The sequence below is a fragment of the Schistocerca nitens genome, chromosome 2 (genome assembly GCF_023898315.1).
Source record: "Schistocerca nitens isolate TAMUIC-IGC-003100 chromosome 2, iqSchNite1.1, whole genome shotgun sequence".
Lineage (NCBI taxonomy): Eukaryota > Metazoa > Arthropoda > Insecta > Orthoptera > Acrididae > Schistocerca > Schistocerca nitens.
This window is the reverse complement of record NC_064615.1, coordinates 373404344-373422507: the sequence shown is the minus strand read 5'-3', so window position 1 is coordinate 373422507 and position 18164 is coordinate 373404344.

The following is an 18164-nucleotide window of genomic DNA, read 5'->3' as shown; positions in this document are numbered from 1 at the left end:
GGTTGAGCGACAGTGTCAGTCACGGACAGCACCTGGGACCTGATTGTCAGACTAACCAGGGAGGCCTCATGTGCAGCCCCCTGGAAAGTCTTTCACTGCCTGCCACACCCTGAGCCGATGAGCTGACCTCCCACTAGACCACGGGTGAGGGGTCAACCTCAGTGTGGGCAGTAACTGGGCTGGCCACCAGTGAGGATCAATCAGAGGACTCTGATGTGTTGGATGTCCATTGGATCCCCATGGATGGCCCACAACAGTGGTGCCCATCCACAGCAGCTTCAAGCTGTGTAACCAAAGTTGTCACAGCCTGGAGTTGAGAGTGAATGGTCATCAACTCGGCTTGCATCCGCACACAACAATCAGTCCATACCCACGCTAAAGACTGTTGGAAACTACACTATCCAAACGGACTATCAACACGTACTGTAGAACTCTACTATAGACAATGACAAAAATGCAAGAACTGTGTGTAATAAATTAGATTAATATGCAGAGATTCAGAAACGAACTACCGAAGCACTCAGGTGAGGCTAAACATTTCGCCCCTGATCAGGAACTTGTAATATGTAACAAAATCGGTTTACTTTCTGAAGACAATGAAAATGCAAGAACTGTGTCTATTAGATGTTAAATTAACACGCAGAAACTCAAGAAACTAAACTGTCAAAGCACACAGATGAAATAATACAATCCACTCCTGGTTAGGAACTCGTGAAGTCACGAAATAGATTACTTCCCAGTTGCTGCTTCTGTCTTGGCTGGCTGCTACAAAGTGGTGCACTGCCTGGGAAACAGTATGAATACTTCAACAGAATGCACCAAGGGTAAAACATTTTTGCAGCATTCTCCATGTAACAAGAGCATAGTGCCGTCAGGTGGTAGCTGGCTCTTCAGAAGCCAGAGAGATGGAAAGCTTTACAAGTGTCTTTTAACCTGTCATCAAGGAACAATAAGTGAGATGGGCTACAAGAAGCTGGGATATGTGGGAAACATGCTGGGTAATTGATGTGACCATGAGAACAAGGTGCTACACAGCTCATAATATCCATGGCTGCTGGCAATACATTGGAAAGTAATGCATTGAGGACTGGTTGGAAATTAAGTCAGGAAATCTTTTTGCAACTGCAAGAAGATGCTCTTGTAAAATACTTGGATGGCTGAGAGTAGAAAAATAGCAGTTTTCTGTCACAGTGTGATACTGATCACAATATTAATGTTAACATAAAACTTGAGGGCAGTAGAACAGAAGTGTTCAGGCTGGATATGTATTCCATGCATGTTGAGGATTGTGACAGAAAAGAGGAAGAATAGCTAACATGGTATAAGTAGCTCAAGTGAAAACAACCAGCTGAACTCTAAGGAACCTGATTGGCAAAGTGTTTTTAACACTGTCTTTTATAGAAGCATTTAATGGTTTCATGTCAGAATTAAAAAGAGAAAATATGTTATTGTGCAAATGTAAAAAATGGAGATTAATAGTGTAAATTCAAATGCAACTATTAAGATTAATTAGGTAAATACAAACATGCAAACAGAAATTGGTAATGTAAATGAAATTATTGAAAAGATATGAGCATATGTATTCAATGAGGTCTCAAACTTAACAGTTCAATGAACATGTTAATTCAAAATTTAAAGTTATTATGACTAATGTTGACTCAGAACTTGGGGCAGTGTGTGAATATTGTGAAACACATGCACAAGAATACAAGTTAACGCTTGGTAAAAAAAATTGGAAGCAAATGAAAACACTTATCGCACCTTCACTGAACAGAGGTGAAACATGCAGTAGATGAGGAAGCCATGTGTAAAAGAGTTGCCTTGTATAAGTGTTAATATTATGCAAGAGCACCTTACTAGTTTTAGTGATTGTACACTTGACACCGAGTGAAAAGTGTGTGTCATTCCAAAGAGTACAGCTGGACTATAATACCACTGATCATGAGAGATTGGTTAAACATTGTAAGTAGGCTGTTTAGGTTTTTTTATTAGTAACGCCACCTCTGTATGAAAATCACTGGCTGTCCTGTGTGCAGTCTGTGGCTACTTTGCATTGTTGTAATACTCGCCATTGTAGTGTTAGGCAGCTGGCTGTGAACAGCGCGTAGCGTTGCGCAGTTGGAGGTGAGCCGCCAGCAGTGGTGGATGTGGAGAGAGAGATGGCGGAGTTTTGAAATTTGTGATGAACTGCTCTATATATATATACATGTGATGATATCAAGGTAAATACATTGTTTGTTCTCTATTAATATCTTTCATTTGCTAACTATCCCTATCAGTAGTTAGTGCCTTCCATAGTTTGAATCTTTTATTTAGCTGGCAGTAGTGGCGCTTGCTGTATTGCAGTAGTGGGAGAAACGAAGATTATTGTGAGGTAAGTGATTTAGTGATTTGTGAAACGTATAGTTTAATGTTAAGTCAGGGCCATTCTTTTGTAGGGATTTTGTGAAAGTCAGATTGCGTTGCGCTAAAAAATATTGTGTGTCAGGTTAAGCACAGTCTTGTAAAATTGTTAAAAGGGGACGTTTCAACATGACCAAGAACTTGAGCAGCTGTCACAACACATGATACTGCATTCAGCAGCTGCCTCAGCAGAAGCTACATTTAGATATCAGTATTATTATCTACAAGAGAATGTGCACCCAAAGTTGTTCATAAGAGTTTGTGGATGTGCTGTTGATGCTTTTGTCAGTGCAGGACAGTTCCTCTCCTGTGCCAACCTTTTCATCTCAAAGTGCACTTGCAACCTACATCCTCAAGTATCTCTGTCCTCGTCTAACTCTAAAGTTCCCTCTAGTTCCATGGAAATTATTCCCTGGTGTCTTAACAGATGTCATCTCATCCTGTCCCTTCTTCTTGTCAATGTTTTCCAGATATTCTGTTCCTCGCCAATTATGCAGAGAACCTCCTCTTACCAATCCACCTAATTTTCAACATTCTTCTATACGATCACATCTCAAATACTTCTACTTTTTTCTGTTCCAACATCCCTACAGCCAATGTCTCACTGCCATGCTCCTAAGTACATTCTCAAAATTCCTTCCTCAAATTAAGACCTATGTTTGATATTAGTAGACTTCTCTTGGACAGGAATGCCCTTTTTGCCTGTGCTACTCTTCTTTTTATGTCATCCTTGCTCCGTCTGTCTTGGGTTACTCTGCTGCCTAGGTAGTAGAAGTCCTTAACTTCATCCACTTCGGGATCACCAATTGTGATGTTAAGTTTCTCATTGTCCTCATTTCTGTTGCTTCTCATTACTTTTGTGTTTCTTTGATTTACTCTCAATCCACATTCTGTACTCAATAGACTGTTCACTCCACTTAACACCTTCAGTAATTCCTATTCACTTCCACTGAGGATAGCAATGTTAAAAGCAAATCTTAAAATGTATATCCTTTTACCTCAAATTTTAATCCCACTCTTGAAACTTTTTTATTTCTGCCATTGCTTTCTCAACTTATAATTGAACAGCAGATGCAATAGACTAAATTCCTGTTTTACATCCTTTTTAATCAGCGCACTTCATTTTTGGTCTTCCATTCTTATTGCTCCCTCCCACTTCTTGTACATAAAATGCATTACTCATCTTTCCATACAGCTTACCTGTATTGTTCTGAGTATTTCAACTACGTGTGTGTCTTGATTTTTTCCTCACTCTTGATTTTTTCCTCACTCTTGCTTCCATTAACAACCACAATGTCAGAACTTCCTGTCTGGTGGCTTTACCTTTTCTAAACTCAAACTAATCATCATCTAAAAGATCCTTCATTTTCTTTTCCATTCTTTTGTTTATTATTCTAGTCAGCAACTTGGATGCAAAAGCTGTTCAACTGATCGTGTGATAATTTTCGCACTTGTCAGCTCTTGTAATCTTGGGAATTGTCTGGACAACGTCCGAAAGTCAGGTGGTATATCACTGTCTTATACATTCTACACACCTCTTCCTCTTCTTCTTCTTCTTCTTCTTCTTCTTCTTATGCCTTCGTCCTGAAGTTTTCGCATGGTCGGTATGGTTACAACGGATTTGGCAAGGTTGGTTTTGATGATGTTGCCAGATGCCCTTCCTGCAGCCAATCTCTTGCATTCTACACACCAATGAGAATAATCGTTTTGTTGCCACTTCCCCCAATGATTATAGAAATTCTGATGGAATCTTATCTATCTCTTCTGCCTTATTTGATTTTAAGTCTTCCAAAGTTCTATATTCTGATTCTAATATTGGATCCTCTATCAACTCCTGTTTCTTCTTCCATCACATCGTCAGATAAATCCTTTCCCTCATAAAGGCCCTCAATGTAATCTTTCCTATCTATCCGCTCTCTCTTCTGCATTTAACAGTGCACTCTTAGTGTTACCACCCCCACTTTTAATTTCACCGAATGTTGTTCTGACTTTTTGCTGAGTCAGTCCTCCTAGCAATTTTTGAATTTCATCACATTTTTCATGGAGCCATTTCACCTTCACTTCTCTGCACTTCCTATATTTCACCCCTAAGTTACTTGTACTTCTGTATTCCTGAATTTACCTGAACATTTTTGTACTTTCTTCTTTCATTGATCAACTAAAGTATTTCTTCTGCTGCTGATGGTTTCTTCACAGCTACCTTCCTTGTATCTATGTTTTTCTCTCTAATTTCCGTGATTGCTCTTTTCAGAGATGTCCATTCTTCTTCAACTGCACTGCCTGCTGAGCTATTATCACACTATCTATAGCCTCAGAGAATTTCAAGCATCTCTCTTCATTCCTTAGTACTTCCGTATGCGACTTCTTTGTGCACTCATTCTTCCTGACTATTCTCTTAAACTGTACTCGTAGTCTTCATCATTACCAGGTTGTTATCTGAGTCTATACCTGCCCCTGGGTACACCTTACAATCCAATATCTGATTTCAGAATCTCTGCCTGACCATGATCGACTAGAGGCAATGATTTCTGAGGTCCAAAGCTTTATATCAAATTTAAAAGATGAGGAAATTGGTTTCAAGGTGAATGAAAAGGAAGTGCAAAGCAGCAGTTCCATGTTTGCCATGGACTGTGAAGGCATGTGCATAGGGATCCACAAGGCATGGGAGACCATCTGTTTGGAATTATCAGTAACTCAGACTTTGGTGACACCATATTTCATCTTATTGTGTGGAGGAGAAGAGAGAGGAGGTCTGATGAAGACAAGCAATCCACTGGCTGACAAAGACAAATTAGGCCCAAGATAGTTGAAAGAATCCACATAATGGCTATATGTTGTCCAAAACACAAAAAGCAACTGTTTGCTACTCACCAAAAAGATTATATGCTGAGTTGCAGACAGGAACTATGAAAAGACTGTTAAACATTGAGTTTTCAGCCAAAGCCTTCACACAAGCAAGTTCACCCTCACACACACATGGCCACTATCTCCAGATGCTCAAGCTAGACTGTTCTGAATTAAGAGCAAAGCCACACGAAAAGTTTGCAGCATCTTTCTCTCAAAGAAATACTGTGTGAAAAGAGATAAATAGAATGACAGATTGGGGCATCATTGAACACGCTCGAAGTGAGTATATCAATGTGTCTGCTGTTCCAAAACATTATGGCAGTAAACATCTGGTCCTCAATGCCCAAAAGCTCTAAGAGATTGTGGAAAGAGAAAGTGACAGGCTGGTTTCAATTGACGAACGTCTCCAAAGGTTTCATGAAGTAAAATTCTTGTGGTCAGCGGATGCCACTTGTGGTTACTGGAACTTAAGCTCAGCCCCTGAGTCATGGAAGTATACAGCATTCTTGCTTGGTGGCTTATGTTACTAGCACTGTGTACTACCTTTTGGTTTGAATATATCTGTTGCATTTCTGGCCACAGCATTAGGCACTGAGCCCAGGAGTAATAGACAAACTGGCAGTAGACATCCACTTGAGTGAAACACTGAGTTCTTGGAATGGGAATTAGTAGCTACACAGGGAGATGGCATCAAATTGTAGCTCAGTAAGGCCAAGTTGGTCAGGAATGAAATTAAATTTGTGGGCCTCAAGATCACTGTGAAGGGTATAGTCCCTCAAGGAAGTAAAGCTATAGTGGAGTTTCCTGCTTCTGCGAATAAAAAGCAGTTGCAGGTGATGCTTGAATTGTTTGGCTTCTATAAGCAATTTATGTCACCACAGACTTTTACCAACCCGTGCTTGAATCAGCTCTTAAGGAAGAATAACATTTGGGCATCGACAGTGGAATGCAAAATTGTTTTTCAGAAACTCAAACCGGTATTAATGCAGAATTAAACTTTGTATCATTCACATTTTTCTAATCCATGTTTCATATTCTATGATGTGTGTCTTTGTGGTATCAGGGTTATGATTTTCCAATTAGGAAGGAAGGATGGAGAGGATAATCACATGTGCAACATCATTTGTGAGTCAAATGCTGATGGTGGCAGAGAGGGGTTATTGTGTGGTAGAACAGGAATCATTAGCAATTGTATGTAGGTTCCAGAAATTTGAGGATTATCTGTTAAGTAATCACACAGTGGTATTAACAGATCACAAAGCTTTTAGCTTCCTGAATAGACATCATTTAAGACATCCAAGGTTGGCCTGGTGGGTACATATTTACAGCTGTTTGATTTGGAGATATGATATGTAAAAGGGAGAGGCAATATTGTTGCAAACACTCTTTGTAAACTGCCTGGTGAAGGGCAGCTAGAAGTTCAGGTGCCAACTTGTGAGAGTCTCAATCTCAAAGTGTTTTACATTAAAGGAACTAGAACTGAAGCCACAGTTCAGTGGATCTGTAGGAAGACACACAGGGAACAGAATCAGTACAAGTGACATAAGTCTATCTAGCAAATCCCGTGTTTATGGAAATGCCCAAAGGTGCATGTATATTACAAACTGTGTCGAGGTATTCTCTTCCACAGAAGGAAGGTCATTTTGGAGGATTGGAAGATCTGCTTTTGAGAGCAGCATGTAGAGGTGCTCATCAGTTTAATATAATGGGCGATCAAAAAGTTTCCATTTGAGAGCACTGCTGCGGTGTATACACAACATAGCATGACTCTGATGTGGGTGTGTAAACACAGACATATAGGCAAAGAATTAATGTTGCATTTGTCTCTCTCAACATACCTGCAGTAAACATAGAAATGTGAGCTACTGCAACATTAGTATCAAATGGTCCAAACGGGACCAACATACTTATTGATTTTAAGGAAACTGGTGTCTCCACCAATGGGGAAAGGTACTGAACAACATTGGAGAAATTATAGCATACAACTAATGTAAAACGCTTGGAAAAACTATGACAAGGGGTGCAGTTGCTTCATGATAATGCACCTCCCTATATGACAAATGTCATAATGTGGGAGACACTCCGATACCCACCCTGTAGGTCTGATCTCTCCCCATGTGATTATCACACCTTCAGTCCCTTAAAGAAGGCCTTGATAAATTGACAATTCCTGTCAGATAAGGATGTGTAGCAGGCATTTACAGACTTTTTCACGCAGCAGGAAACAGTAGTACCTCCAATCTGATGTGTTGGTGGGTTATTGCATAAATTCTCACAGCAATTTTGCCTGATTTGCATACCAATTCTGGACTGTACGGCCTCCAAATGGAAACTTTTTGATTGCCCCTTATACATGTGAGTTATGGACATTAAGGTATAAAGAAGTGTACTGCAACATCACAAGTAACAGTAATATTTGAAAACGTGTGGAGGCAGGGACATATGAGGCTTCCTAGCATGTAATCAATGCCAAAAAGTGAGCAAAGCTTCTGTACCTATTCAGGGCTTACAACAGAGCATCGAAGTGGAGGAATTTAGACAGCTAAAAAAATTAGCTGTGGATCTGTTTAAGCCACTGCCACTGCCTACAGACAGATGTACTTACAATTTTGTGGTGTTGGATGTTATTTCAAAAAGTGAGGCTTTACTCCATCCTCAGAGAGAATGATGAGGTTCTAGTGGATGAGCTGGAAAAAGATTATTTTGTTCATATAGGGCAACTTCAGTCACTACATTTGGATGATGGTCCCCAGTTTCTAGTGAAGAAATCTGAGGAAATGTTGAGAGAAATGCCATTAGGCATATTAAGATTTCCCCTTACATTCTGCAAGGCAACCTGAGTGGAGGTATTATGAAAGAATTGAACAGGTGGTGTAAAATGTTTTAGCTTAGGGGAAACATGACCTGGGCAAATTTTATTTTGGCATTTGAAGAGATAATTAATAACCTTTGACATGAGGCTATAGGACTCACTCTGTGTGAGCTGATGTTTAGGTGAAGGCCTACTGACAACTGGAGGCAAAGTAAGTTTCCCCACGGGACATGTAGTGACCTGAGTGGAAATCAAGAAAATAGCCAAGGACAGAAGACCAAAGAGCAAACTCAACATGATGAAAGGGCAAAGTTAGAAGATTTGATGTTGTTAGAAATGAAAGGAAGATTGAGTAAGGTTAAGAACTTTTTACTGGTTCATCATGGTCCATCTTTCGGGGACAGTTATCTTCAACCAATGCATACTGCTTAGCGCAACTTCGATTTAAAGCAGTACATTAATTAGGTGGTGTAGTGGTATCGTTGTTTTTGGAAAGCTGCACAGATGGGTGACTGTGCATATTTGAGCTGGGTTGGACAATTCTTCCACTCCTTGCTCTAATGTATTCTAGTTTATAGTACCTTTTCAAGTATTTTGTTTTTATGCAGTGAATAGTTATTTTCAAAATAACATTTGTTTCTAAAAGATGTTATGCACATGATTTCTTGTGCACTGTATTTAATCATACAGATTAAAGGAAAAAACAGGATAGTAAGCAGAGTGTCAAAGAATATGAATTGGATGGCAAACATAAGGGCTAGCTTAGAGAGAGCCCCCCATGAACCATGGACCTTGCCGTTGGTGGGGAGGCTTGCGTGCCTCAGCGATACAGGTGGCCGTACTGTACGTGCAACCACAACGGAGGGGTATCTGTTGAGAGGCCAGACGAACGAGTGGTTCCTGAAGAGGGGCAGCAGCCTTTTTAGTAGTTGCAGGGGCAACAGCCTGGATGATTGATCTGGCCTTGTAACACTAACCAAGGTCTTGCTGTGCTGGTACTGCGAACAGCTGAAAGCAAGGGGAAACTACAGCCGTAATTTTTCCCGAGGGCATGCAGCTTTACTATATGGTTAAATGATGATGGCGTCCTCTTGGGAAAAATATTCCGGAGGTAAAATAGTACCCCCATTCGGATCTCTAGGCGTGGACTGCTCAAGAGGACATCGTTATCAGGAGAAAGAAAACTGGCGTTCTACAGATCGGAGCATGGAATGTGAGATCCCTTAATTGGGCAGGTAGGTTAGAAAATTTAAAAAGGGAAATGAATAGGTTAAAGTTAGATATAGCGGAAATTAGTGAAGTTCGGAGGCAGGAGGAACAAGACTTTTGGTCAGGTGAATACCGGGTTATAAATACAAAATCAAATAGGGGTAATGCAGGAGTAGGTTTGATAATGAATAAAAAATAGGAGTGCGGGTAAAAAATGAAATGTCGTGTGACGAGGGCCTCCCGTCGGGTAGACTGTTCGCCTGGTGCAAGTATTTCGATTTGACGCCACTTCGGCGACTTGCGCGTCGATGGGGATGAAATGATGATGAGCAGGACAACACAACATCCAGTCCCTGAGCGGAGAAAATCTCTGACCCAGCCGGGAATCGAACCCGGGCCCTTTGGATTGACAGTCTGTCGCGCTGACCACTCAGCTACCGGGGGCGGACTGGAGTGCAGGTAAGCTACTACAAACAGCATAGTGAACGCATTATTGTGGCCAAGATAGACACGAAGCCCACGCCGACTGCAGTAGTACAAGTTTATATGCCAACTAGCTCTGCAGATGATGTAGAAATTGATGAAATGTATGATGAGATAAAAGAAATTATTCAGGTAGTGAAGGGAGACAAAAATTTAATAGTCATGGGTGACTGGAATTCGAGAGTAGGAAGAGGGAGAGAAGGAAACATAGTAGGTGAATATGGAGTGGGGGTAAGAAATGAAAGAGGAAGCAGTCTGGTAGAAATTTGCACAGAGCATAACTTAATCATAACTTGGTTCAAGAATCATAAAAGAAGGTTGTATACATGGAAGAATCCTGGAGATACTAGAAGGTATCAAATAGATTATATAATGGTAAGACAGAAATTTAGGAACCAGGTTTTAAATTGTAAGACATTTCCAGAGGCAGATGTGGACTCTGACCACATTCTATTGGTTATGAACTGTAGATTAAAACTCAAGAAACTGCAAAAAAGTGGGAATTTAATGAGATGGGACCTGGATAAACTGACTAAACCAGAGGTTGTACAGAGTTTCAGGGAGAGCATAAGGGAACAACTGTCACGAAGGGGGGAAAGAAATACAGTAGAAGAAGAATAGGTAGCTCTGAGGGATGAAGCAGTGAAGGCAGCAGAGGATCAAGTAGGTAAAAAGACGAGGACTAGTAGAAATCCATGGGTTACAGTAGAAATATTGAATTTAATTGATGAAAGGAGAAAATATAGATATGTAGTAAATGAAGCAGACAAAAAGGAATACAAATGTCTCAAAAATGAGATCGACAGGAAGTGCAAAATGGCTAAGCAGGGATGGCTAGAGGACAAATGTAAGGATGTAGACGCTTATCTCACTACGGCCAAGATAGATACTGCCTACAGTTAAATTAAAGAGACCTTTGGAGAAAAGAGAGCCACTTGTATGAATATCAAGAACTCAGATGGAAACCCAGATCTAAGCAAAGAAGGAAAAGCAGAAAGCTGGAAGGAGTATATAGAGGGTCTATACAAGGGCGATGTACTTGAGGACAATATTATGGAAATGGAAGAGGATGTAGATGAAGATGAAATGGGAGATACGATACTGTGTGAAGAGTTTGACGGAGCACTGAAAGACCTGAGTCGAAACAAGGCCCCAGGAGTAGATAACATTCCATTAGAACTACTGACAGTCTTGGGAGAGCCAGTCCTGACAAAACTCTACCGTCTGGTGAGCAAGATGTGTGAGGCAGGCGAAATACCCTCAGACTTCAAGAAGAATATAATAATTCCAGTCCCAAAGAAAGCAGGTGTTGACAGATCTGAAAATTATGGACTATCAGTTTAATAAGTCACAGCTGCAAAATACTAACGCAAATTCTTTACAGACGAATGGAAAAACTGGTAGATGCCGACCTCGGGGAAGATCAGTTTGGATTCCGTAGAAATATTGGAACACGTGAGGCAATACTGACTCTACGACTTATCTTAGAAGAAAGATTAAGAAAAGGCAAATCTACGTTTCTAGCATTTGTAGACTTAGAGAAAGCTTTTGACAATGTTGACTGGAATACTCTTTCAAATTCTAAAGGTGGCAGGGGGTAAAATACAGGGAGCGAAAGGATCTTTACAATTTGTACAAAACCAGATGGCAGTTATAAGAGTCGAGCGGCACAAAAGAGAAGCAGTGGTTGGGAAGGGAGTGAGAGAGGGTTGTAGCCTCTCCCCAGTGTTATTCAATCTGTATATTGAGCAAGCAGTAAAGGAAACAAAAGAAAAATTTGGAGTAGGTATTAAAATCCATGGAGAAGAAATAAAAACTGAGGTTTGCCAATGACATTGTAATTCTGTAAGAGACAGCAAATGACTTGGAAGAGCAGTTGAACGGAATCGACAGTGTTGAAAGGAGGATGTAAGATGAACATCATCAAAAGCAAAATGAGAATAGTGGAATGTATTCGAATTAAATTGGGTGATGCTGCGGGAATTACATTAGGAAATGAGATGCTTAAAGTAGTAAAGGAGTTTTAATATTTGGGGAGCAAAATAACTGATGATGGTCGAAGTAGAGAGGATATAAAATGTAGACTGGCAATGGCAAGGAAAGCGTTTCTGAAGAAGAGAAATTTGTTAACTTCGAGTATAGATTTAAGTGTTAGGAAGTCGTTTCTGAAAGTATTTGTATGGTGTGTAGCCATGTAGGGAAGTGAAACATGGACGATAAATAGTTTGGACAAGAAGAGAATAGAAGCTTTCGAAATGTGGTGCTACAGAAGAATGCTGAAGATTAGATGGGTAGATCAAGTAACTAATGAGGAGATATTGAATAGAATTGGGGAGGAGTTTTTGGTACAAGTTGACAAGAAGAAGGGACCGGTTGATAGGGACATGTTCTGAGGCATCAGGGGATCACAAATTTAACATTGGATGGCAGCGTGGTGGGTAAAAATCGTAGAGGGAGACCAAGAGAAGCATACACTAAGTAGATTCAGAAGGATGTAGGTTGCAGTAAGTACTTGGAGATGAAGAAGCTTGCACAGCGTAGAGTAGCATGGAGAGCTGCAACAAACCAGTCTCAGGACTGAAGACCACAACAACAACAAAAACAACACCACTCGTGAAATGGTCAACCGGGAAAATCCCCACTTCAATGCTACCTCAGAGATGCTGTGTCTCATCGCTTGTCCACCGACTATAACATCACGTTGAAACTCGCTTAAATCTTGATAACCTGCCATTGTAGCAGCAGTAACTGATCTAACAACTGCACCATACACTTGTTGTCCTATATAGGCATTGCCTGTTTACAGATCTCTGTATTTGAATATGCATGCTTATACCAGTTCAGTGTATATTTGAACTATGTACTATGTTTCTTTCTTTCTTTTTTTTTTTTTTTTTTTTCAAATGTAGTATGTATAACTTCTTTATATATCGTGGTTAATTTTTGTGTGTTTTTATGTGTGTTCCTTGCTACAAGTGCAACAGCTCGGCATACATATAGGTGCGATTCAGTTACTGTAAACAGTCAATCTGTGCTTATAATAATCACATCAGTATATAAACATTTCTGGACATATCTTAGTATTATAGCTCTATGAAGAAGATACTAACATCTGCTAAACCAATACTAAGTAGGTTTCTGTAATATACTTCGTATACTCCACATAACTGTAAAGCCAAGGTCTACAGATTTATAATATCCATATTTTGTAGGCTTCCGAAGATGACAGATGAATTTGTCAAGACTGGTAAGGTATGATAAAAAATTGTATTTCCAACTGATGGTTGATTTTAATTCTGAAAAATAAAAATATCTGTTCTGTGTGTTTGTAAAAGAGGGTTTATACTTGAATCTTGAATTTTTAGTGATAATGGTGCAAAGCGTGATACAGTTGCCAGTGAAAACTGTTCGAGGGTTACGTGCAGTATTATGACAACTCTTTCAGAACTTTATTTGGGAAGAGGGCACATACTATATGTGGTCAAGTGGTACATAAATCCAGCTCTCTTCCATTACTTGCATGAAAGAGAAACAACTGTAGTAGGTACAGTTCACAGGAACAGGAAAGGTATACCAAAACTTGAAGCCAAATTGCAAAGAGGAGCTCTAGAATTTAGGTCAACACACACTATGATGGCCTTGAAGTGACATGATAAATGAGATGTTTGTAAATTGATGACATGCCATACAGCTGGAATCAAAAAAGCTGTGAAAATGGACTGCCAAACTGATACCAACAAATTTAAACCAAAATGTGTGTTGAGTTAAAAGTCTTCTGTGGGTGCAGTGGCAAATGTGGCATACAAAAGAGGAAAATATATTGGGGCTTCAAGAAAGGCACTTTCCGAGCAATCAGTAAAGCAACACAGACCAGTAAGAATATGCATCACCTGCAGCAATAACAAAAAACAAAAGGAATCAAGTTAATTCTGTAAACAATGTAATGTGGGATTTTGTGTTGTGGCTTGTTTCGAAATATATCGCAAAATAAATAAAAATAAAAAAGTCTGAAATGTGCTTCATTCTCATGTTAACCAGTTTTAGAAACCTCAACAATAAAGAATATTTATAGTACACTTTATGTTAAGAACTTATTGGTGATGATAAATACAGAAGAGCCTGTGGTAATAACAGCTCACAATCAGTGCAGCACGGCAAGTACTGCTATGAGGAATGGCCCAAATGCACACAAATGTGCACACTGTTATGGGACACTCAGCAATTAAAGGGTTTTTGGAGACCAACTCATCCTAGTCCATTGAAGATTTTGTTACTAGAACCAAATGGTGTATGTAAGATTAATGTCAATTACTGTTGTGTTATGGAAAATCTGACTTCTTCACAGCTACTGTGCATTAACATGAATAGAAGGACTGCGCCTTGACGAAATTCTTCAGTTTGGTCTTGAAAGTGCATGGATTACTGCTAATTATTATTGTTGTTGTTGTGGTTTTCAGTCCTGAGACTGGTTTGATGCAGCTCTCCATGCTATTCTATCCTGTGCAAGCTTCTTCATCTCCCAGTACCTACTGCAGCCTACATTCTTCTGAATCTGCTTAGTTTATTCATCTCTTGGTCTCCCTCTACGATTTTTACCCTCCACACTGCCCTCCAATACTAAATTGGTGATCCCCTGATGCCTCAGAATATGCCCTACCAACCGATCCCTTCTTCTAGTCAAGTTGTGCCACAAACTCCTCTTCTTCCCAATTCTACTCAATACCTCCTCATTAGTTATGTGATCTACCCATCTAATCTTCAGCATTCTTCTGTAGCACCTCATTTCAAAAGCTTCTATTCTCTTCTTGTCTAAACTATTTATCATCATCAATGTTTCACTTCCATACATGGCCGCACTCCATACAAATACTTTCAGAAACGACTTCCTGACACTTAAATCAATACTCGATGTTAACAAATTTCTCTTCTTCAGAAACGCTTTCCTTGCCATTGCCAGTCTCTACTTCGACCATCATCAGTTATTTTCCTCCCCAAATAGCAAAACTCCTTTACTACTCTAAGTGTCTTATTTCCTAGTCTAATTCCCTCTGCATCACCCAACTTAATTCGACTACATTCCATTATCCTCGTTTGGTTTTGTTGATGTTCATCTTATACCCTCCTTTCAAGACACTGTCCATTCCGTTCAACTGCTCTTCCAAGTCCTTTGCTGTCTCTTACAGAATTACAATGTCATCGGTGAACAACAAAGTTTTTATTTCTTCTCCATGGATTTTAATGCCTACTCCGAACTTTTCTTTTGTTTCCTTTACTGCTTGTTCAATATACAGATTGAATAGCATCGGGGAGAGGCTACAGCCCCGTCTCACTCCCTTCCCAACCACTGCTTCCCTTTCATACCCCTCGACTCTTATAACTGCCATTTGGTTTCTTTACAAATTGTAAATAGCCTTTCACTCCCTGTATTTTAACCCTGCCACCTTCAGAATTTGAAACGCAGTATTCCAGTCAACATTGTCAAAAGTTGTCTCTAAGTCTACAAATGCTAGAAATGTAGATTTGCCTTTCCTTAATCTTTCTTCTAAGATAAGTCATAGGGTCAGTATTGCCTCACGTGTTCCAACATTTCTACGGAATCCAAACTGATCTTCCCCGAGGTCGGTTTCTACCAGTTTTTCCATTCGTCTGTGAAGAATTCGCATTAGTATTTTGCAGCTGTGATTTATTAAACTGATAGTTCATAATTTTCACATCTGTCAACACCTGCTTTCTTTGGGATTGGAATTATTATATTCTTCTTGAAGTCTGAGGGAATTTCGCCTGTCTCATACATCGTGCTCACCAGATGGTAGAGTTTTGTCAGGACTGGCTCTCCCAAGGCTGTCAGTAGTTCTAATGGAATGTTGTCTACTCCCAGGGCCTTGTTTCGACTTAGGTCTTTCAGTGCTCTGTCAAACTCTTCACACAGTATCATATCTCCCATTTCATCTTCATCTACATCCTCTTCCATTTTCATATTGTCCTCAAGAACATCACACCTGTATAGACCCTCTATATACTCCTTCCACCTTTCTGCTTTTCATTCTTTGCTTAGAACTGCGTTTCCATCTGAGCTCTTGATATTCATGCAAGTGGTTCTCTTTTCTCCAAAGGTCTCTTGAATTTTCCTGTAGGCAGTATCTATCTTACCTCTAGTGAGATAAGCCTCTACAACCTTACATTTGTCCTCTAGCCATCCCTGCTTATTATTATTATTATTATTATTATTATTGAATTCTTGCGGTAGTTTACTGAGGTGGATGCAGCAGAATACTGTACACCTTCTGCATAAGAGTCAAGGAAGTGCACTCCAAATGTGGATTAATTTTGCATAGATCTATTTGTGACTATGTAAAGTGCTACTACAATGTACATGGTTCATACCTATGGATGGCATTTGATTAACAAGTGTTCATGCATTGTCAACTAAACATAAAATTCTAAATCAGGGAGTTATATACATACAACCAAGTGTACTTTTCCTTCTCTACTCTTTGTGTTAGGTGTGGAGTAGGGAATGAAAAACACAGTTGGTTGTATGCATACATTTCCCTGATTTCTGATATGTTTATTTGACAAGGCATGAACACTTGTTCATCAAATGCCTCCCATAGGTATGAGCCTTATGCATTGCAATAGCCCTAAGTTACAAGTAGACCTAGTGAAAATAATTGCACTTGTTTCAGGTATTAATTTAAGCTTTTATGTTCTCTACAGCAGCATCTGAAGATGGCCTATGAAGGCCGAAACTGGTTTTTTGTATCATAAAAAAGTGATTGAATTAAAAATTTAAAAAAAACAGTAGCTTAAAATAAATCAGTCACCATCTCCACAAACAGAAAGTCGTTTTTTCCAAAGTGATAGACCCATGTCATCATTAACGGACTACTAAACAAGGATTGGTGAGATGTACGCCACATTTTGCTTGAACCACGCATTGTGAAGCCAAAAAATATTTAGATTAATTTTTGTATCAGACTATCATGTATTGCAGATCCTGTTCTAATAGTAAATACTGCAGCATTCAGCTTTTAACAAATTCCTAGTTGTTCAGATGTGTGGTAAGCAGTTTGAGGACGTTCATATTCAGGATCTTGTTTAAAAACCTGAATGCTGCTTTACTTACCATTAGCTCCTGATTTTTCTGATATATACTCTGCAGTTTGTTTTCCGTATAAGACTTGTGCACATTTTCTTTATCTGTCATTAACTTCTCTAATGTTTATTTCATGTACTGAATTGTTCCATGACAGTGGAGATTTGCTTCTCAATTTGGTCCTGTGGAACTAGACATGTAAACTAAAACAGCTGTGCCACCACACCTGTTACCTACAGGTTTTGTTTATAACAGCCATTTCTATTTTGTTCCGGTATAACTTTATTTATACCATATTACTGGAGATGGTTCTCCATGATTGGCTCTATGGACACAACAAATAAACATTGGCCACAAAATTGGTGAACTGTAAATGTGTTGTATAGTATTCTAAGTTCTTTGGACACAGAAATTATGTAGCCTGACCAATTAGTTGCTCTTAATTTCTGTCACCTGCCAGATATCATCTTCATTTCAGTTTAAATGCTGCATTCTATATCAACGGTGTAAATTATGTACTCGTATCTAGGTCTGCTCCTGTCAATCTTTCCCTCTGCCATTCCTCCAACTATTGTTTTAAGCACTGATTATTTCATAACATATATCTAACCATTTTCTCTCTTTGTTTAATGATGTTCTTCATTAACATTTTGTCTTATTGCCTAACTGTAGGATGGCTGTAATTCCTTATTTGATCATATCAATCCATTTCATCGCCAGCTCTTTCCTTTAACATCAAATTTCAAAGGCTTCTAATCATTTCCTTTCTGTCATCTTCATTGTTCATGTTCTGCACTCATACAGAGATGTGCCTCAAATGAAGCACTTCACTAATCTTCTTTTGGTGTAAGGTTTATGTTTTTTGATGTCAATACTTATTTCTTTCCATAAAAAGGCCTTTTTGCATTGTGCAATACTTGCTAGTATGACTTTTTTTGCATTTTCCTTCTTATCTGTTCTACTTCTCAGCAATATTTATTCATCCCTTCAACAGTCTCCTGTTTAAGTTTAATACGCACATCAAAAAAAAGTTTTGCATCACCCCAGTTCCCAGAACTCCTGAAGACAGATGTAGACAGTGGGTACTGTATCACAGTCACAGTCCCCCTGACTGTTCAGAGATGTCACTAAAACTGCCAAAAGATGTAAATAACCGTGCAGGAGCAGTGCCTATTACACGGAGGGGGTCCGACAGCCAATCAGTTCCAGTCATTCCACCAGGAAGGAGGTACACGGCTTGTGTTTTCTGCAGTTCAACCATGCCTACACAGTCAATACCGTGGTTCGATCGTGTCCGCATTGTTACTTTGTGCC